A 22,730-nucleotide genomic window follows, 5' to 3' on the forward strand; every position below is an offset into this window, starting at 1 on the left:
TTCAATAATACCGCACACCATGGACATGCGTGTCTGCGCATATCCACAAGCTTGACAACGACATGTGATGTTGTCCATTTAATGTTTTCGAACAGCATCTCATTAGCGATAGTTGCCGCCCTCCCAGTACAAGCTACATTAATGTAAATTGCGCATTCTGCGACGTCAAAACTGCAACAGAAACATACATAAGTACACTTCCTGGCCAGGCAGGAACCGAACAATGCCCAGGTCCCCAGAATAATTATTCACAACCCTACGCTGGCCTGGCGTACCCAAGCACAGCCCACTTTGCGTACAAATAAATCGGATAACGATGACGCCACATGTCCCAGTTCTTCCACACTGCCTCAGGTGATATGGCCGCATCCACCTTGCATATCACAATGCGCAATTAAAAAAAAGGGATCCATGAGGTGTACACCATCCTGGCAATCAACACTGGATATGAATTGTGAACCCTACTGGCCGTCGTGTTTGGAAAGAGATCCATGAGGTATACACCATCCTGGCAATCAACACTGTATATGAACTGTGAACAAGCTGCCCATCGTGTTTGGACACACAACATTGACAACAGGTGAGCAGTGGGGCCGGGGTGCACAGGGGCTGAAATTGACCATGGTGCTGCGGGAGGGGTGGGGTGCATCAACCTGGGAGTGCAGGTGAGAACAAGCAATGATGCTGTGCGTAATAAAGTGATCTCTGACCTTATTCTGTCATATCTGTCTCAATTTAAGGACCTGCTGGACCGCACTGTAGGCCTGAGCCAGCAGGCACCGCTGCCCTTCAGACACTTGGCGTTGGCTTTTGTAACACTGTAGTGAGCTAATTACTAAGTGTTCATGCACACAGGCTTGCGCCACTGCATTACATGCACACATTATGCTTCTAGCATGCGCTCTGTTCCTTTGTATGTAAACGTTGGCATAACATTTTATTATTTAACCTTGTATATTCTTGTGCACTCCAACTCCTCTTTGAACCATGATTACCACTATCAGTTGGTACATCGTACTTCAAGAAGAAAGGATGCACTCAACTGGTGTTCTCTATTAAGCTTGAAATAAACCTTCATTTACCTCAAGGCAATTCCAGCATTATATTATTTCTCCCTTTTCAGACACTGAGTTGCTTGCGCCAAAATGGGCGGAGCGGGTGCTCACCCCATGACGATGCACTGGGAATTCTAACACCTTCCATTGTGGTATCAAGACACCGTCTCTGACCGGGGACCTGCTGTGCCACTCTGAGAGAGGCACCCCAGAGTTGGAGCTTGCACCGGCACGTCTTTGGACACACCAGTGGTGGCAGGTGAGCAGTGAAGCCTGGGTGCGCAGGAGCTGCAATTGAGTACAGCGTGGGGGAAGGGGCTGGGGTGCAGCAGGCTGGGTGCACAGGCAAGCAATGTCGCCGTAGATAATAATGTAATCTCTGGCCTCATTCATATCTGTTTCATTTTGAGGACTTGCTGGACCGCATTTTTCTCGCGGACCCCAGCGTCCTAGACACATGGGAGGTAAACAGTGAGGGCTGGGTGCAGTAGGCCAATGCTCCATCTGTTCTTTTGACTCTCCCTCCCTTTCTCACTTCCACCCACTCCCTCTCTGTCCCATTCTCACTATCTCCCTTTCATTCTGACTACCTTTCTTTTTCTCTTGGACATCGCACAAATACTTATGTTTCTTTTTTGTCTTGCAGGTTTTGTACTCTGCTTCCGGAGGAGTCCCACTCACTTTTTTCATGTTATACTGTTGTTTTTTCAAATAAAGTTGCGTTTCCATTTATTTGTTTTTGTTTTAGTAAAGGTTATTTTTTTTACCAATAAAGAAGTGAGTATATGGGTTTTCTTTTTCTGACAACACTTGTCTGTAGTTTATTGTGAAAATCGGCTGTTGATAGGAGGTTATGAGGGAAAACATTTGTAATTTTGCTGTGCACCTACCAAATATAAACCAACAGACTATTACATAAATGAAGCCTGCGTAAGTTTACAACTGCAAGGGTTCTATGAGTATATCACTTTATAACACCATGTGTACTGCCCGTGTGATTACAGAACCAATAAGGCACTGCCTAGAGCCACCGAGGCTTCAGGGACTGGTGAGGCCCACCATGCATATTTAAGTAAATCTCCGGAGGGTGGCGATCCCCGGACTTGAGTTGACCTCGAAGCCCCCTGAACAATTAGTAAACAATACGCGGGAACATGGAAATTCCCTAGGCTGCGAAACGTCTCTGTGCCCTCCCATGCCTAATTTACATGTGAGATTGAGGTCCCCAGTGCTGCAGAGACCCCGCAATATAATAATAGGATTGGCCCCGGAACATTACCCACCAGGGGGCTCATTTAAATGAACTGTGAGACCCTGCTTCATTTTCTTTTCTCCATTTTTACTATCCCGATGCGCTCTATTAACCCGATAAAAGACTTTCCTCCCCTCGCTTCAACAAGGCAAACAAGGATTTGCTATCACAGGGTAGAAGCCATGCACCTGCCCTATAATAGCAAACATAAATGTCCCGCAGATGCACACCCCGGGACATTGTATGAGCTGTGCCTGGGAGGTCGCGCTCCCTAGGACCATGGTGCTTTGGTTACTGCATAACTATAGAATTAGTATAAACGCATACTGTTAGAATTGGGGGTCTCTGGTTGGCACAGGTAGGTACTTGTGACAATGAGGGATCCTCTCCTCTAGTCAGGGTAAGGGAATTACTCTCCCTGCTCTCCATCTAGGCGACTTCAGACCTCTCTAAGTGGGGCCTAAGGCGGTTGACATGCAGGACCCTCAAGGGGTTCCTGGGAGACCGCAAGTCCACCAAGTAGGTAACTGGACTCTTGCACTCCACAAGCTCAAATGGTCCGGTCCACTTATCCTGGAGCGCACAGGGCTCTACTGGGGCCATGACCCACACTTTCTAACCAGGTTGAAGCTCCACCAGGGTGGCATTATGGTCGTACCACTGCTTCATCTCTTCCTGGCTGGCTTCCAGATTCGCCTCAGCGAGTTGCCTGAAACGCCTAGTCTGGTTCCTAAAGGCCAGCATGTAGCTATATACATTCTGGGGAGGTTTCCTGGGAGATTGCTCCCAGCCTTCCTTGACCAGACTCAGAGGTACTCTGACCTGGTGCCCATAGAGAAGCCTAAAGGGACTGAATCCTAGAGAATTCTGTGGCACCTCCCGGTATGCAAATAACAGGCATGGTAAGAGGACGTCCCACTTACACCTCAAGGGTTCCTCAAGACCCATAATCATGCCCTTCAGGGTCAGTTGAACCTTTCAACCAACCCATTTCCTTGGGGGTGGTAAGGAGTAGTGAATTTGTAAGTTATCCCACACTCCTGCCACAGGGACTTCATGTACTTGGAAATGAAGTTGGTGCCCCAGTCAGACACAACCTCTCAAGGGAATCCTACTCGTGAGAAAATTCCCATCAGTGCTCGTCCCACCACGGGGATCATCACTGTCCTCAGAGGTATGAATTCCGGGTATCAGGTGGCATGGTCCACCAAGACCAAGATGTACCTGTTGCCCATGGCTGTCTTGGGGTCCAGTGGCCCCACAATGTCAATCCCCACCAGCTCAAAGGGAGTACTGACCACAGCGAATGGCTGGAGAGGAGCCTTCTGCTTCCTCCCACTCTTTCCACTTGCCTGGCAAGTCTGACAGGTCCTGCAATGAGTGTCTGAACTCTTGCACATTTGGGGCCAATGAAAGTGGGTGACAAGCCTCTCAAAGGTCTTGCCTGCCCCAAATGTCCTGCCTATGGCACATCATAAGCCAGCCCCAGTAGGAAGGCTCTGAAGCTCTGGGGTACCACCAGCACACTGGCTGACCCAGGCTCAGCAACCTTAGGCTCACTATAGAGGAGACCATTCTCCAATAGATCCAATGTCACCCAGACTGATCACCTTCTGCCTGGCTTGCAGCCTGCTGCCGCAAGCCCTCAAGAGAAGGGCATTCTCTCTGCTCCCTGCAGAATTCCTCCCTTGAGGGGCCTCCTTCTTGCTGCCAATGGGTCAGCTCAAGCAGGTCCCCCAGTTCTGCTACTTGTTCCCCGGTAGGCTCCAGGGCATCCCCCTCAGGGTCTACCTCCTACTGGGCCTTGGGAACTTCAGGGACCGGTTTCCTGCACCCCTGCCTCTTCTCTCTAAGGCAGGTTCCCGGGCCTCCCTCTCAGGCTACAGGTCCTCTTGAGCACCCCTACTGGCTGCCATTGACCGGGTGGTCATGCAAGCCCAGTCAGGCAGACCCACCATCCTCAAGTGAGTACACTTCTCCACCTTCTCCCAAGGTGAGCTCTCCAAATCGTTCACCAACAAACAGTCAACAGGCATGGCGGGCCTCACAGCTACCTGAAGAATACCAGAGACCCCCCCCCCACTCAAAGGGAACCTGAGCGATTGGACAATGACTCTCTGTGTTGTCGGCGTTAATAACTCGGCAGAATGCATGTGGGACAACCTGCTCTTGAGACACCAGGTGACACCTGACAGCTGTCACACTGGCTCCTGTGTCTCTAAGAGCCTCTAACTTTTGGCCATTGATGGTCACCCACTGCCCATATTTCTTAGTGTTGTTGGGCAGTTGGTTCTCCGGGACCACCTCACAGTCTCCTAAAGAGACAAGGGACATCTCTGCGGTACCCCAATCACCTTGCACTTCCACCTCCTCCCCAAAGGCTACACTAGCCATCTGCAAGGGCGGGGCACCGGTGGGTGCTGGTTTACCAAACAGGCGGCACCTGGGATCATTCGCCCTATGACCCACGTCCCCACATCTGTAACATTTCAGGGGTCCCTGTGGAACAGGATTACCTGTCAGGACCACTGGCTTTTTCTCAGGGGGAGGCTGGGAACCTTTCCCTTCGTTCCCTTGAGAATTACTTTGGGGCCCTCTGTGGAACTCCCTCTGTTTACCCCTGTCACCCCCACTGGGGACCCTGCCCACCTTTGGCTGAGTCTCCCACGTGACCCTTGTGGACCCTGGTACTGACCCAGTGGTCAGCCTCCTCAGCAAGCTTCCTAGGGTTAGTCAGCTTGCTATCAATCAGGTGCTGGTGCAGCTCTGGAAAACAATTATCAGACAAGTGCTCCCATGCAATCAAATCCAAGAGGTCTTGAAAATCATTAACTTTGCTGCCCTTCACCCAACCATCCAATGTTCTGCAAAAGAAAGAGACATACTTTACCCAGGAACTATTTTCTATCTTCTTGCACTACCTGAACCTCTGCCTATAGAGTTCAGGGGTCAAACCATACCTAGTCATGAGTGCCTCTTTCATGTGGCTATAGGAGTTATGGATTTCAGAAGGCAATTCCAACAGTGTGTCCCGCCCCTCACTAAGCAACCTTTCCCACAACCCCGCTCCCCAATCTCTCTCAGGGACCCAGTGGGAAGACATGGCTACCTCATAGGCTCTGAACCACTGCCCAATAGCATCATTCTTAAAAAATTCCTTAACCACATCTTTGGGGATGTACACTCTACCTTCCGCAGGTGCTGACGGCGTGCTGCTTCTAGAGTTAATTTCTAGGCTCCTGGCTTTCAGATCAAACTCCTTCAAAACGTTGTCATGCTCCAATTGCAATCTCTTTTCCTCTAGAGCCATTGTCTTGCTTTCTAGCTCCAGTTGCCCATTCAATTTGAGCTTCGCCATCTCCATTTCATGCATCCTGTTTTCTTTCCTGTCTGCCAACTCTTCTGGGGACAGACCTCGGGCAGAAACACTGCTACCCACTGGGGAGGGCGCACCCCTCCCCTCAGGACCCAGTGGCCCACCAAGCTGCTCCTTTGCATCCTTAAAATTCACTAAATCTCCAGGTGCATTCCTTGCTTCCATTCATGCCCTGAGCGCCTCGTGGTATTGCTCCTTTTTGGAGATTCCAGCCACGGAAATGTTAAACTTTTTGCAGAAGCTCTTGAGCCGGTTGTTGGTGTAGCTTTCTAGTTTCTCTTCCTCCCAATCACAGTCAACAGATGCAATGGATGCTGCCTTTTCCATTCTGACTGAACCAGGCATGATTTAAAAATAAAATGGAGATCTCTGGCAACAACAAGTATCAGAAGTACGTGGCTGCGTTATGGTCTGCACTCACTAAGTAGTGTTCCCCAATCACTGTACATGAGTCACAAATGCAAATTCGGAATCCTTTCTGCTTGACTTCCAATGTTAGAATTGGGGATCTCTGGTTGGCATAGGTAGGTACTTGTGACAAGCAGGGACCCTCTCCTCTAGTCAGGGCAAGGGAACTACTCTCTTAAAATAACCCCTGCTCACCCTCTAGGCGGCGTGGCGTGAGCAGTCAAGGCTTATTTCAGAGGTGATGTAAGTTAAGCAGTTGTGACCACATACAGTAACCCAGTGATAACACTACAAATGGACACATCACAGGTTTTTTTAATCAAAAATAAGTTTATATGGAGTTATCACAAGACAAGAGTTCAGATTAAAAAGGCTTAATTCAAGGTTCTGTGCGAGTCGATAGCCTTGTCCCGCTACAGCGTTGCTGAAAAGAACACAGAGTCCAACAAATATAGCGGACCGCGGCGGTCCGGGCCAACTCAAATGTCGACAGACTCAGTCACAGTACCTGTTACTTGGGGCCGCCGGCACGGATGTGCGAGCCAGTTCCGGTGATCGTCACGGTGCAGAAAGGAAGTGTTGCAGTACCCCTTGTCCCTCTATGCGGTGCAGGCATCGGCCCGTTGACAGAGTCGGTGGATCCAAGGCTTGCGTTGCAGGGCGAGACAGTGCTTCGATGCAGTGCTTGCCGGAGTTTGGGAGCTGGCGTCGATCAGTCTGGACAGTGGTGCGAGTCAGGCGGTGCGTCACAAAGCATGTGAGGCGGTGCCCAACTCCGGTGCGGTCACAGGACTCGAAGTCAGCAGCAGTGACTGCGTCGGTCAGACCAGTTCGATTCGGTGTAGGGAGGCGTTGCACGTCGCGGTGTCCTTCCAGTCATGATGCAGGCTAGGGCTCGTTGACGGAGTCGGTGAGCGCAGAGCTTGCGTTGTTCGAAGTGGACGTTGCTTGGTGCGGTGCCTACAGGACACCGGCCGGTCGTGAGAGTCGGTCACTACTCCCTGCCTGTGTAGCCACTTGTTTCCAGCAGCAATTCACAAAGGCTGGTGAAGTCCACTGGTCCTGGGACTTCGGTCAGGGGGCAAGCTCTCTTCCAAGCCCTTGGAGATCTTTTCACAAGTTGAAAGAAAAGTCCACAAAGTTCTTTCTCCTCTCTTTGGCAGTCAGGCAACCACTGCAGGCCAATCCCCCAAGCAGCACTTCAGCTTAGGAATAGTCTCTCCTCAGTTTCTTCAGGTTCCTTCTCTTCAGCAGAGGTTTCGTCTTGTAAGTCCTGAAGTGATCTAATTTCATGGGATCAGGGTCCCAATACTTATACTCCAAAATCCTTTGTTTTCTGAGGGGAGAGGGGCCTGTGCCCAGTTCAAGCCAGTTCTGAAGCACTCTGTTTGCCAGACTTCTCCTTTCATTTCACAGTGCAGGGCAGGAACATCAGACGCCCCACAGGAGGTGGAGCCAGCATTGTGGAAGGCAAGTACAGTCCTGGAGCACTTTGTTGACAGTCTTCCTTCTCTTCTTTCAGTGCGCAGGGGAGAGACATCAGACGCACCACAGGGGGTGGAGCCAGCATTGTAGAGGGAAGGCCCAGCCCTATTCAGGTCCCAGGTACAACTCCTCCCTCCCATCTAGATACAGATCTCTCTATTTACCACCGGGCTGCCCCAGCCTGTCTCCTCGATTTCCCCAGTCCTGTCACACACAAACCAGACAAGGAATACACAACCTAGCAGAGGCTCAAATGGTTAGGCAAGCAAATATCTACTTTCTAAAAGTGGTATTTGCAAACACGGAATATTGAAGTCCAGGTATACTAAACTCAAATTTTTACCATGTTCTCTGAGTCTGCTAGGATTATAAACATGTAACAGCCCATTCTGGCCTATGGAGAACAGGTAGCCTTGCAATAGTGAAAAACAAAAATGGCTGTCATTCACTATCAGGACATGCCACACACATCAGGGCTTGTCCTACCTTATACTTACAATGCACCCTGCCCTTGGTCCTCGGATATATATTTGGCCATAGGGGTGACTAATATGAAGAAAAGGGAAGATTTAGGGACTGGCAAGTGGGTGCACTTGCCCAGTCAGCATGACAGTACCAGACTGCATGCATGCTCTGCAATGGCAGACCTTAGACACATTTTACAAGGCCGCTTCTGTGGGTGGCACAATCAGTGCTGTAAGCCCACTAAAAAAACAAATAAAAAGTAAATGGTATAAATAAATGATACCGTACAAATCTGAAATAAGTTTGATTTGTCGCTCGAATTCAAGAGCTTGTAGAAAATAGTGGTAGGGCCAGCAATTTTTTTCCCCGCAAGTAAGCCCACTAGCAGCATGTGGATCCACACGCCCGGGGCACATTCAGTGCACTGTACTAGGGTCTGACAAGTAAACCAAATATCCAATCATGGAACCACTAATCAATACATCAATTTACAGTAGTGAGCACTCGCACTGTGGCACTGGACAGCATTGGCACAGTGCCCAAAGCATCTAGCACCAGCAAAAACACATGAGGCAACAGCAAAAATGGAAGGGAGACCCACGCCAGTGGTGCCAGGTCTAACACATACTTACACTACTTGCACATGTGTAGTACATTGACCAGAGTGTAGTGAAGAAGCAGAGGAAGCACAAAAAATATAAATCCCACCAGAGGTTGGATGACATAGTTCAAAGAGCCGATGACCCTGGGATGAGTAAAAACAGCTTCACGAACAAAACGGGTCTTCAGCACAACGCAAGCAAGCTCGCAATATTGGTGAGTGCTGCCTTCTTTTTACCTTCTCCGGCTCATTGCCAAATTTATGTAGTGACGAGGCAGACAGTAGTGGATCCGATAAGTAGATTTATTGCAGGAAAATAACACTGCTTAAACAGCCACCAACAAGAGCAAACAGCAAGGCAACCTTCTTCTCCAGCACCGTATACAACCTCCCCAAGGTTCCCCTCATGACAGCCCTACATTATAAAATTACATACTTACATTCTACTAGCATTACATGCTAACATTTTACTATGCCTTACATTGGAATACTACACAGAGCACATGACTTTACAGCAATGAGCTCATGGTTTCAACCACGAGTCTTGAGAAGAGATGGGGTGAGTAGTTTGCTTCCCATTCCCTCTATTGTATAAAAGCAAACTAACACTACTTGTACAGGTATGCTACACCGCCCAGAGCACATAACTTTACAGCAATAGGCTCACTGTTTAATCCCCTAGTCTTCAGATCAGTAGGGGTGAGTAGTTCGCTTACCACTCCCTGTATTGTATAAGCGCATACTAATACTACTTACACAGTTATACTACAACGGCCAGTATGCTATAGTGCCCAGAGCCCAGCACTTTCCAGCAATCAGCTCGGTTTGATCCCCGAGTCAGGACCGGTAGGGGTCAGTAGTTCGCTTCCCTCTCCCTGTATGGTATAAAAGCCTACTAACACTACTTGCACAAGTATGCTACAAAGACCAGAGCACATCACTTTACAGCAATGAGCTCACGGTTTAGGCTCTCGGTTTCATTCCCGAGTGTAGCAACATCTCATCTCAGCACCATGTCGCTCTGAGCAACACCGCACTTTCAGACCGGTAGGAGTGACTACTTTGCTTCGCACTCCCCCACAGAGGTTACAGTGCTCCTATCCTCCTCTTTCTTACTCTTTTCACCCTTTTTTCCCCTTACTCGTTTCAACGGAATCACAAAATGGCTGCCAACACTTCCTAGTTGCAACCGCTTGCACCGCTCGCAACCAATAAGCAGCAAGCTCGTGCTCGTAACGCCTCAGCCAATCAGATGGCAAAATTCCCAAATATCAATATCTGTAAATGTAGATATTTCTCCAAAACTACCAAACGGATTTACACCAAATAAACAAAAGCGTGCTTTTTAGACCAAGACCGTTCTCCCTGCCAAATTTGGGATAATTTCGTTCACCTATTCGACCTGTAGCCTTGTCTAAAGTTTCCTATGGAACTTACATGGAGAAAACACGTTTTAGGACCCTGTTTTTCCTCAGCGCCCGCTTGATGCTTCACCCCATAACTTTCAACATAGGAGCTGATATGAACAAAGAATTAGTTCAGAAACTTTCATGAAGATTCATCAAATGACGTTAAAGTTATAAGCAAAACAAAAAATGCTCTTCCTATGGAAACTTGGTCCTAACTAGAACTACCTACAGGCGACCGCAGCACCTTTCTCCAATACAGAGAGGAGTCCGCACTCAGGGCGTAAGTATTGAATCCTTTAATTTTCAAGCTGAAATTTTATTAGGCAGCAAAGTTCAGAACGTGTTTCGGCGGTCAGCCTTTATCAACTGAAACAAGAGGTCAGCTAGTATACTTATAGACATATAGTGTCAGCATGTGAGTACTATCTGATTAACATAGTAAAAATACTTTGATGCTCATTGCCAGTTCGTAAACCTTTTCCCAATACTTGACTTTTGTCACCAATTCATTTTGTATGAGCATAGATGCACCTCACTGTGCAAAACGTGCAACTTTTAAAACTGGCATCTTTCTTTACAGCGTTAGATAAAAAAAAACCACAGATAATGCAATCTCTGAAAATGTCTGTTTACACTTACGCCTCACCACTCGGCATTTGCCTTTCGTGGCTTCCAGCACCTAAGTACCTCTTTCAACAAAAAGGAAGCACACAGGAAAACCATCCATGCTTTGGGAGTCTTTATTTTCCAAACAGAAGTTTGGCAGATAGCTTTCAAATCCATAAAGCCTTCCTAGTGCGTTTCAGCTGATTCAAGCCTTGCTCACAGGTGGGCCATCAATGGGTTAGCAGTGTTGTCACATGACTTTATACATATCGAGGATGTATAAAGTCATGTGACATCCCTGCTAACACATTCCTAAATGCTGTTTGGAAAATTAAGCAACTGTTATCCTGAAGGTCTGGTGTGTGGCATGCTTTTTTGCTGGCAACAAGGAAGGTGTTGGATTTATGGGGAAACTCCGTCCCCGTGCTCTTACATGGTAGTTACTGGTATGTGAAATATATACACACACGCACACACACACAAACACAAAGATCTGGCTGCAATCAATACAAAGAAAGAGCAAGGATAAAAGTGAATAGTGCCCTAATTCCCTTGAAAAAAAGTTGAATCAGTTTGGACTTTATTTTGGTTCTTAAAACCATAAAAGCATATTAAAACATTGTGTACAAATAATTAATAGCATTGTCAAGTAAGATTTTAGTTTGATAAAATAATTAAGAACGTAAAAAACAAATTCAAGTAAAAAGATCGATTAAAACCAATAAAAGTGAATGGTCGCCATACACAGTCCCTCATTGCTTTGGGCAGGTAGGTAACCAAGAAAAGAGCTCGATCAAAAATATATATATATGTATATATATATATATATATATATATATATATATATATATATATATATATAATATATATATATCCAAAAGAACCCTCCTTCAAAGAAAAAGGCAGAGGCCTCAGTAGGGGAACAACATGGAGCTTTTTTATTGCAGATTTAAGGCAGGCACGGCGGGCGTATGCATTTCGGCCGTGTGGCCTCTTCAGCGCCCAGTGTGACACGGAGGATGAGTTCAAGTGCTGCCAAAGGATACTGCCACAGTCCAAATCGTTCATATAGGCTCCACCCCATAACAGGAGATTAATATCACCTGCTCTGGCTGTCGGCTGGCGGAGCAAACTACAATTCCCAACATGCAATAGTTTGTTGTTGTTGGCCACAAAGTTGCGGAAACTGTGGATCCCTCGAGCGGCTCCTGCCCATCAATTATTGCTGCCCTCCACAACAACACAGCTCCTCGCGTCCCCAAACTACACCCCCACCGCCATCAGGAGTGATGTCCACGGCGGCAAGTGCAACAGTGTGCCGAGCCCAGTACGGAGTTCCGTGACTCCAACCCCGCTTCCTGATGGAGTGGTGAGCCTGGTCTTTCCGTTACCACGGAACAAACGAATGCTTCTGCCACGGCAGAAACTGCGCCAACAATGACCAGGCCAGCTTCAGTGTAGGGACCTCTGAAAGCACGCTGTTAGCTTGCGGTGCGAAAATATCCAAAAGAACCCTCCTTCAAAGAAAAAGGCAGAGGCCTCAGTAGGGGAACAACATGGAGCTTTTTTATTGCAGATTTAAGGCAGGCACGGCGGGCGTATGCATTTCGGCCGTGTGGCCTCTTCAGCGCCCAGTGTGACACGGAGGATGAGTTCAAGTGCTGCCAATATATATATTTTATCCCAATCCTGACTTAGGCTTCAGAAGAACAGGCACCGACTCCGTGGGTCAAATCAAAGGTTTTTATTCACAAATACATGCGATCAGACGCGTTTCGGCGGAAAAGTCCGCCTTGTTCACTTCATCTGCTTTACACCATGTTTGTGAGCCATATTTATAGTAGTGCATACTTGATAGGTGATGGAACAACCATGTGACATAAGTGTGTGACTGTAAACATAGAAGAGTTCATTGCGCTCAAAAACATGCAAGTCATTGTGACACATCAAGCATAAATATTGAAATCATTGTAAATACATCTTTACAATTAATAGTTAATGCTGGTGTGTGTACATTGCGGAAAATAATAATATTTGGCTCATGGTGTGAAAAAATGTAGATGTTAATAACACAAATGACTGCTACCAGTTACATGCCGGTTTAGACATGGAAGAGTTCCTTCCACCACGTGTATAAGTTTCTAGCCGCTCAGTGGTCTGTAACCTCTTTGGTACGATCAAGACACGTCGTGTATTTGGTGCATCCCCATCAGAGCGCGTTTGAAAGTGAGTGTCATGCACGCTAACCTTTATGATTTGTATGTCATGAAGAGCCATAGGGGCACAAAGTCCGCGGGTTATTAAAAGAAAATAATTTGTCTATGTATGCGCGCTACTCTTTGAGATTTGTATGTCATGAAGAACCGTAGGGGCACGATGTCCGCGGGTTTTTTTAAAACGAACATGACTTTTCTGTGCATAGGCAGTGTCTTTATGCCGCTGATTGTCTGTCTCAGATCCCATGTATATACCAGTGCAAATGCACGTAGGTTAAGAAGTGACTGCTCTGTTTGGTTCGAGTTAAATTTAGGTGTCACAAATTGTTTGTGTGGGACCTCAAGGTTAAATTATATGCAAGTGCGTGAGTGTAAAGGGCAGTGATCGTAGGCGTGCGTGGAGTCCTGCCTAAGTGGGCTTGGGCTCGTGTCTCATTGGAGAGATGCCTGGATATGTCAATGTTGTAAGTTTCTGAATCTGTTTGTTGTAACGAGTGTCATTTAGGGCGTAGCGGACATGTTTGCTTTAAGAGAAGGGGGAACTCTGATATCGTAGTGGCTAGCGAGCGTGTTTCGAGCTCATGGTTGTTTAATAATTAGTGATGTGTGTGTGTGATTTAAGGTGGAAAAATAAATGTATAAACGAAATTAAAGTGTGCACTATGTGAGTTAAAAGGGATCAAGTCATAGATGGTGAAACAAGATGTTATTCAGTAGATGGGTTTGTCTCAGGAAACATGAGTAGGGATGTTTAGACAGTAGTGTGGTGTCATATCATAGATGTACACTAAGTGCCTCATCCGCATTGAGCCCAAAGGGGATCTTACTGTGGAGCTCTATGATATATTTGGATTCGAGTCGTCTCAGTTTTTTTTTTCTTTTCCCTCCCCTGGGGTTAGGTGCTACACTGTCCAAAACAAAGTATGTGAGTTCCTCACTTTTTCCACTGTGGTGAGCATTGATATGGCGAGCCACAGGGTATGCTGGATCGTCATTAGTAATTGCAGTGTCTGTACAGGATTTTCCTAATGTTCTTATGGTGCATATTGTATCCTGTGATCAGTCTGGGCATTGTGTAAGTGTTGGTTGTTCTCGTGTCATTCATTGCTTTGGGCTTTTTTTGGAGTAAGACCGACCTGTCTAGGCGGTCGCTCTTTAGTCTTGCTTTATTTAGGGTGGTTGAGCTGTAACCTCTTTCCGTGAGTCTGGCACAGAGGTTGTCCGTGCTGGAGTTGAGGTCTTTCTGTAAGCTACAATTTCTCTTCATCCTTATGCATTCAGCATACGGAATACTTTCTTTGAGGCGTGTGGGGTGGAAGCTTGTTGAGTGCAAGATGGTGTTCCCTGCAGTTTCTTTTCTATATATATAGCATCTAACACATTTGCTTTAAAAAGTACAGTGCTGTATTTTACAGGACACATTAACCCAGAGTCCCATTGTGGGACACATGCAACAAAATTAGTCAATAGTAAAAGGAAGTAACTATCAAATTAATTCAGCACATCCTGCTTTTTTCTATAAAGCCACACTGTGTAGAGGTATCGGCTGACTCCAAATTCCACTGCCTGACTAGTCTCCCATCTCAAGATACAATAAGTCATCCAATATGCCCTCATACCCCAGAGAGTAGACAGCGGTTTAATCCATCTCTGCCTAAGTTTAGCATGAGCAGGACAGAAGAAAAAAACATGTTAAAAATTTTCAGCAGCGTGTTTGCAAATATCACAGATTGGAGAAGTGATTTTGTGTCTCTTCCATCTGTATTGAAAATTGATTACATTGAGTGTTTCCAGTCGGACCTTAATGTACACCCCATTGGTGGTTGGATCTGATCAATGTATTCTTCCTTGGCAGGGAGAACTTTACAAACCAAGAAAGCTTCTACCAACAACCCTCAACTCACTTTTTGATGATGATCATTAATTCTCTTATCCCAAAAAACTGCTTTAACACTACTCTTTGCCTTTACCCCCATTGATGTAGTGTTGCTCCAGCGATCACTCAAGCCCAGGTCAAATAGTTGGGATTTCACACGCTATTACCAGGGAAGAAGATGGGTGTTTCTGTGGCACCTGATGTCCTTCAAGGCAAACCTATAATGATGAAACTCGGGACTCAACAATAGCATCACCCAGTAGAAAAATGGTTTTAGCACTGCTTAGCCACCCACCCTTTTTTAATCCCCTGCCTTAAAAAGTGGGAAGGTTGCTGTTCTCAGTTGGTTCTTTCCCTTTGTAATCAGACTTTTAATGTTGGAAGAACCCCAGACGTCAGCACCATAAAGAGCAGCAGCCTGTGCTGTTGTCCTACATACCTCAATAGCTGGGGATACAGGGTAAGGTGTGGTTGCCCTGTATTTCTTAGTGATAGCAGAGGAAGAGTGTACAGGGACCACCTCTTTTCCGTCTGGGCTTTCCATTACCTACTTTTATCAATGCTAATACCCACTTAGTCAAATCTACCTGGAGAGACTCTCTATTTAGCTGAAAGTTCCCTCCATTCGATTTGCTTAGGTTAAATACCATGATCTTCATTTTAAAAGCATTCAACCCCAACCCATTGATGAGAGAAAACTCCTGAAATGTTTTCAAAGGATTTTGGAGCCCATAAGTAGTGTGAGAGAGCAGAAGAGTTTAGGAACACTGGGGTGGAGCAACCAGCTAGTTTGGGGGAGTCATTTATACACTAGCCTCAAAAGGAAACCACATGGCTAATGTATAATAAGAAAAAAGTGGGCACAAGTACACACCCCCACCTTACTCCACACTGCACTGAGATAAGATCTGTCAGATTACCACCTGGACCCCATCTAACCTGTGCTGTGGTGTTACTATGGAGTCTTATGAGGATGTTCAACATAGATGGATCAATATCCATAGCAGCCTAGGTGGAACAGAGGTGCTGCCTTGTTACCAGGTCAAAGGCTGCCCTGAGGTCCACAAAGGCCAAAAAGAGGTGATCCCTATATAGCCGGAGGTATTTAGATGTTATAAGGTCGAACCAAAATAGTTGGTCGACTGTACTGACCTTAGAGCAACATCACGCTCTCGAATGGTGTCAAAAGGCATGCCTCATCCATCCAGACCTGCAATCTAGCCCGGATCTGATGGCAAATAATCCTTAGCAAATTATCTAAGAGGCTAAGGCCCTCTGTCTCCCTTTTTATAAATTGGAATAATCTCAGCATTTTTCCAAAATTCCGGGACCTGTTCACCTGCCAGGATGTCATTCAATAGTTCATTGAGGTAAGGGTCCCACACCTTAGATTCAGATTAAAATAGGTCCCCTGGAATTCTGTCTGGACCCAGAGCCTTCCCAGGGGGCATATCTGCAATTGTGCAAAGGATTACTTCAAGACAGATTTGCTGCAGAGGGGTCTTGTGTACAGGTTTGATATATTCCCGAGTTAGGCCCATGTAGCACAGCAGCTTATTTCTTAAATTGCCCTCACAAATAATATTTCCAGCTGTGACCTTATGCACACGTTTGCACGGACCACAATGTTGGAATAGTTGCTCTGAAACTAAACTTGTTTTTACATCTAGCTTCGCACAACATTGCCAAAACGCCCTGAACATTAGGTCTTGTTTTGAACTACATGCAAATGCCATCACTATCTTCTACAGGGGGACAGGGCTGTCTGCATTTCCATAACATCACTAATCTATGCCTACATTGCAAAGCTGCTTTTATTATAAAAGATGAGCATCCCGATACATTTTTAGAAGAGGTACTTCCGCTTACACTGAGGGTCCTTGCATGCGGAGAAATCACCACACAGTGGTCTGATATCTCGTGAGGGGTGTCCAGTTCGTTGCCAAGACGGGGTCCTTCACTATATCCCATCAGGTAATGGGGTTGGATTGTCCCATGGGGGAATTCTTGGCTCTACTCCTACACACACTCTAGGTACACTTAGAGTAGGGTTCGCATAGTAGAAGTACACCACATTACTGCCTTGTTTACATGCCTACAAATATACAATTGTTTGGCACCATGGTAGAACTATATCTGCTGTTAACGCTATAGGTGCTTGTAATTGCATTTATCTACTTCTGTCTACTAATCATTGCAGTACATGTATTTTATGCAAGAATAACATTGGTTTGATAAATATTATTGAAAACGTCCCACGGTGTTTCCTATGTATATTTCTCTGAGAACAAGTGAGCACAAGTGACTGAGCGAAAGGTTCTGTACTGTTTCCACGATCTCTGAGGACTCAGGGTTGTCATGTTCAGTGGTTGCCAGAACCTATTGCTACCTGGTAGGTTGGGGGGGGGGGGGGTTACGGTGGCACTGTGAGCTAGCTGGTCTTTAGACCAAAATATCCTGTTGGGGGTCCGCAACCAGTCTTGACAGCTCTTAGTTTATGTCGTCTGAACGATGTGCAGGTACTACAGATTGGTAGGAACTACGGGGCAGATTTACAATAACTGGTGCATCCCTGCATATCAGCAGGGATGCGCCAGTTACTGTGCGCCATACCTCCGCCACCATCGATGTGCCGCATTTACAATGCAGTGCACCATGGGGCAAAAACGACACAGATGCGTCACGCATCTGTGCTGTAAAAGCGGCGCATTGCTGGAGTTGTGTCGCAAGCGCGACGCAGCTCCAGCAATGCTCTGGGGGTCCCTATTGTTAGAATGCTGCGTCAATCCTTATGCCTGCTTCAAGCAGGTGCAGGGTTTTCACGCAGCATGGCCCAAAAGTGAATGAGTGAAATCATGTAGATTTCACTCAGCCACTCTTATAAGGCGTTCCTGCGCCGGAAAGCCCCCCCCTGCGCAGGAACACCTCCATCTGGCGCAGGGCTTTACAACGTGACGCATCTCCCAGATGCGTCACGTTGTAAGTACCCAGCACCATGGCGCATCTTATGCGCTGCCGCTGCATCACAAAAGTGATGCAATGGCATCGTAAAAGCAGCGCAAGGGGCTTGTAAATCTGCCCCTACATGTCCATTCCTGTTACCGAATTCAATGTTCAAGGGTATCCAGGCCTGTATTTGAGAGAGCATAAATGATCAAAAAGTGATTGACCCATTGTTGAGGTTAAATTGATAGTTCTTATGAGTGACGGAACTGGGGCATCCATGAGAAAAGATGTGCCAAAACGTCTGCGGATAATGTTTTCTGGATGCTTCAACTAGGGCTTGCCAATTTGCATCCACCCAATTTTCTTTGGTGCTGGTGATTCAGCATTTATAATTTAATCAGGCAACCCTGGTTCCCTCAGGGTCTCCCCTTTTAATGACCTCAATTAGCCTGCACTTTGCCTGGAGGCACTCTTTATTTATTAATTTTTTTCAAGAGTTTTATATAGCGCTGTCTAGACCTTATTGTACCAAGACGGAGGCTGTCCATGTGCGGAGAAACTTTTACCCCTATGGGCCTTAGTACAGCAAGTCTTTAGGATAGTAAACAAGATGGGATGGCAATCTAATAACATACCTTCACCTGGATAATCAATAAGTGGTTTAAGATATGAACTAGAGCGGCCATGTCAAGGGATAATTTGGACCACTTCATAAACTTCCTGTTATTGTTGAAGCTATCTTTAGTTTCTGACTTCTGTCCCAAAAGATTAAAGTTCCAGGGGAAAAAACTGCCAATTTAAGCCTCAAGGCACTGTGGTCACTATCTGTGCCTCGGAAAATGTTGAAGTACTGGATGAACTGGCTCTAAATCCCAGAGGATATAATCAATTCTACAGTGTCTGGAACCGCATGAAAATGTGTGAGTATCCTTTAAGTCTGACAGAAATCTCCCACTATATGCAAGAATACCAGGATGCAATGTTGTGGTAAAGAGTTGCATTGCTGGCACTGGCAAGGAGGGAAGACGTTCTACCTCAAGAGAGGGAATGCCTCGGGCCTCATCTTCCAAACTAAAGAAGGATGATAAGCCATCCAACAGCTTGAAGGTGACATTAAAGTCACCTGTGACAATGAACCGACAACAAAAGACTCGAGGTCAAGAGGCATGCCAGTTGGTGGAGGACATTCCTTATTATGGGGAGATGAACGAATATAGACATTGTATAAGTCAACCTTGCTTCCTTTGTGGCAGAGAGAGACCCAGAATTCAATACTATGGTTTAGTATTATGTTAACAGTTAAGTCAAAGGAATTCTCGCCCATACAAGCGAGGAAACCAGGTTTAGAGTGAGTGGCTTCAGTGCTTTAGTTACAATACCCTTATCTAAAAATAAATTCCAGTGCCCACAATTCCTGCATAATAACTATATCATGGTTATCGATGAATAGCCCCCACTCGGGGTCCATAGTTTCCCCTTGAGTCCTGCAATATTCCACTACAACTATAGTGTCATGGATTTTTGACTTGTGGTATTGCATTGGACTTTTTGGGGATGCCAGACGGCAAAAGCCCAACTGTGGGGTGATTGTATATAAGTGACTGGGCATGAAAGTAAGGGCACAGGGGATACAAAACAGATGAGGTGGGTCATAGGAGGAAAGTTCCCTCTCCAAAGGAGGTGTGTCTGATGGCGTGGGGATACTCTATGTGCCCTCACCTCCCCATTACCCCTATTTCATCCTTGAGGTGGATCTAGTTGTATGGTGACAACTTTAGGGACAGGGCTCTTGTGGGGACTCTCATGCCCATACCATCAATCATTACTTTCAAGTTAGGAAAGAAGCTGACACTTATTTCTAAGTACAAGAGGGGGTTTGCTTGGCGCCATTACCCTGCATTGGGTAAGAATTCCACCTGGAGAAACAATTTTATCTGGAGGAATGATAGAGCAGTATAATTACCACAATGAGGCAATATCTATACATGTCTCAGCACCCGCCCAGTGCAAATTGGTAACACACTTATTTAGACGTTCTGACAGTTAGGGGCTTTCACAATTCATTACCGCACAATCAGTGCTCCGTCCATCATCTCCTTGAGTTTGCTTTGTTCACCCTAATTTGGAAAGGTATGCCCAGACGTGAGTCCCTTGCTCACTTTGCCACTGGACTCAAGCTAGCTTGGCTGCTGAGGGGTGTTACCCCGAAACCGGTCCCAGGATGCTTGTTTCCGGTCGAGGGAAGACCTGGCTTCGCAGTTGGGGCTGGACTGTTCCCATAAGGAACAGGGTCAAGACTGATTTGCATACTGCTGGGTCTCAACTGGGTGGCGAAATGACCTAAATAACGATGATGGATTTAACCCTGATTTGGGACAGGGGGTAAGTGTCTGAAAAGGTTCAGTGCTGCGTCCATCATCTCCTTGTGTGACTACCGCACAATAACCACTTTTATTATTGCTTGACATTCCCAAACAGCCAACCCTCCTGACAAATAGTATGTCATTAAATGTGTTGGCCCTAAAATCGGTGTTAGGGGACAGCCAATGGCATACTTTGTTCTTCAGTTGCCTCCTCAATCCAACCATGCCAAAATTGCCTTGCGCAGGTCCATGACCACCCCCTGGGAACTTACGTGGGGCAGCCCTCCTCACACCCCATTTGTCCCCCACTTGTTTTCAAATAATGCAGGAGCTGGAGCAAAGATGGTAGAAATGCCAGGTGCCATTGGGGGGGATAAGTAGACTGTGGGAAGACATGAGTCAATTCTGGGATGGCAGGCAGGGCATTATGAATGGGCCTCCAAAGAGGACTTGTTAACACTGCTTTGCTCTTTCAGGTGGGAAAGAGGGGTCAAAAGCCGGGAGACAGAAGTTTCTAGCTTAGCCAGTCTATTCAGAATTGGGAAAAGACTAGCAGTTAGTAAGGTTTGAATGTCCCCAAAATGTGATCCAGATTTACTTTAGGGATAAGCTTGGTGCCTCCAAACGGAAAGGACAAGGACAGTGAACTGTCTGCATCTGGAGATACACTCGATCTGCACTCGATCTGCACACAGTGTTGCCGTTGGCCCCGAAAAGATCTAAGACTCCCCCTTTTGCCATGATGTTGGGCTCCTTCTTTGGCTCCCTTACATTTCTTTGTCAGTGTACCATCCTCAACACCTGCTAAAAGGGCAGTTTTAGGCTTTGAACTTGCTTGGGGGAAAGTCGACTGCTGATTGTAGGGTCACAACTATGAGGGGGCTTAGTGGTACGGGTGTACCACCCCTGGTAATCCCCTTGTGCACGTCTCACTAGTCAGCTCCTGAGTACGTCATAAGGGTTCTCCTAGTCCTCCTATTTTGGGGGATAGATGTCGCTCTGCCAGTACAATATCCTTGTCAATAACCGCCACTGCACGGACTAAAAAGGAGTTGTTTGTGGTAGAATCCCAGGCAGACTTAGAGAGGGACACTTTCTTTCCAGTGAGCTTGTGCTTGGGCAATTTTTTTTTAGACTCAACAGTGGCATGGACCATATGCAGTTAATAAAACTCTCTGCTACGCCTCCTGAAGTCTGTAGGTAACTTGTGAGATTGTGCAGTGAAAGGCTTTACTGCAGCGTTGCACCAACACCAATGACAGCAATAGCAGCAACAGTCACAGTAATGAAACCGACAACCACTTCCCTCCTCCCCCTGTTCTTTCAGCTGCCAACTCCATCCACACACAAAAAAGTTGAAGAGCCTGGAGATGTGAGGATGTTGGTGGTGGTGACAGGATTGAACCAAACTATTAGGTCACACCCTCACCACCGCTGGCCACTCTGTTGTCCGAAGTCAACCACAGGACTTTTTTTTAAGTTGGTCTGTTGGTCGGTTGGTTGATCCGTTAGTTGGTTAATGGTAGGACCTTTGGGTGTTGACAGCAGGTGGTGAGCAAGCATGTCTGATTAACTAGATTGATCTGCACAAAGGCAGTCACCCCAGCAACTTCAGTAGCCGATAAAACATAACTAATGCAAACCCATCGTGCATGACAGAACAAAGGGTTTGTGTCTTTCGCAAAATGTTCTGGGGTACTAAGCCTCCCGATTAATCACAGAGCTTGCAGACACTGCCAGCCACCAGTCACCCCACCCCAGCCTGCTGCCCTGTCATACACCTGTACTCGTCCATCTCCACTAGCGGGTCGAGGGCAGTGATGGCGGTCAGGAGGCAGTGGCAGCAAGGCAGTAGCAAGGCAGCAGCAAGTGTGGTGATACCCTACCTTGTTATTAATGGTAGGGCTAGCACAAACCTAGTGTAGACCTTAGGGGAGTTCACAAGAACCGTTGATAATCCGAACCTCGGGGGCATTAAAGCTTCGGGAGAACTGTGGGGAGACCAGAACCCAAGACACTGCGTGTTGGACCCAGTCTCTCCTCGTGGCTGCCTCACAGAAATGGTGTGTGGGTGGGCATGAGCACAACATCAGGGGAAGGGGCCTGAAGTTGTCTATGTGCTCATAATAGAAATAGTGAAAAGACTGGCGTATGCAAAGTAACTATGAGGTAATGCTGAATATGCACACAAAGGTATTTACAATTGGTGCCACAGTGTGCTTACAAAAAGAATAACATGTGCATCAATTATAATAGTAGAGGGACCTTATGTTCCAGTGTCAACTATGGCACTTTATATATATTAATCACAGCTGCTGAACAGTCGAAAAAATTAATGTATTAAAAAAATTCCACATAGCGAGTCCAATGCTCCTCAGGGAAAAGCAAAAAAATATTTCAGTGAAAATATGTCTAAGTCTCCACCATGCGGTGGATGATGCTCAAAATACAGTTACTTTTCAATGTCAGTGCCTCTATGTATCATTGCATACAAATTTCGCAGTTCAACTGTACAATCCCACAATCCGCTTAAACTTTTGCATATGAATATATCCAAAACTCCACCAAGTGGTGGAAAATGCTAAAAATAGTTACTTTTCAATTTCAGTGCCAACCACAGGACTAATTAGTACATCTACCATAGTTATCATTATCGCCACAAAGGATTTTGG

Source organism: Lissotriton helveticus, chromosome 2_1 (assembly GCF_964261635.1).
Source record: "Lissotriton helveticus chromosome 2_1, aLisHel1.1, whole genome shotgun sequence".
Classification (NCBI taxonomy): Eukaryota; Metazoa; Chordata; class Amphibia; order Caudata; family Salamandridae; genus Lissotriton; species Lissotriton helveticus.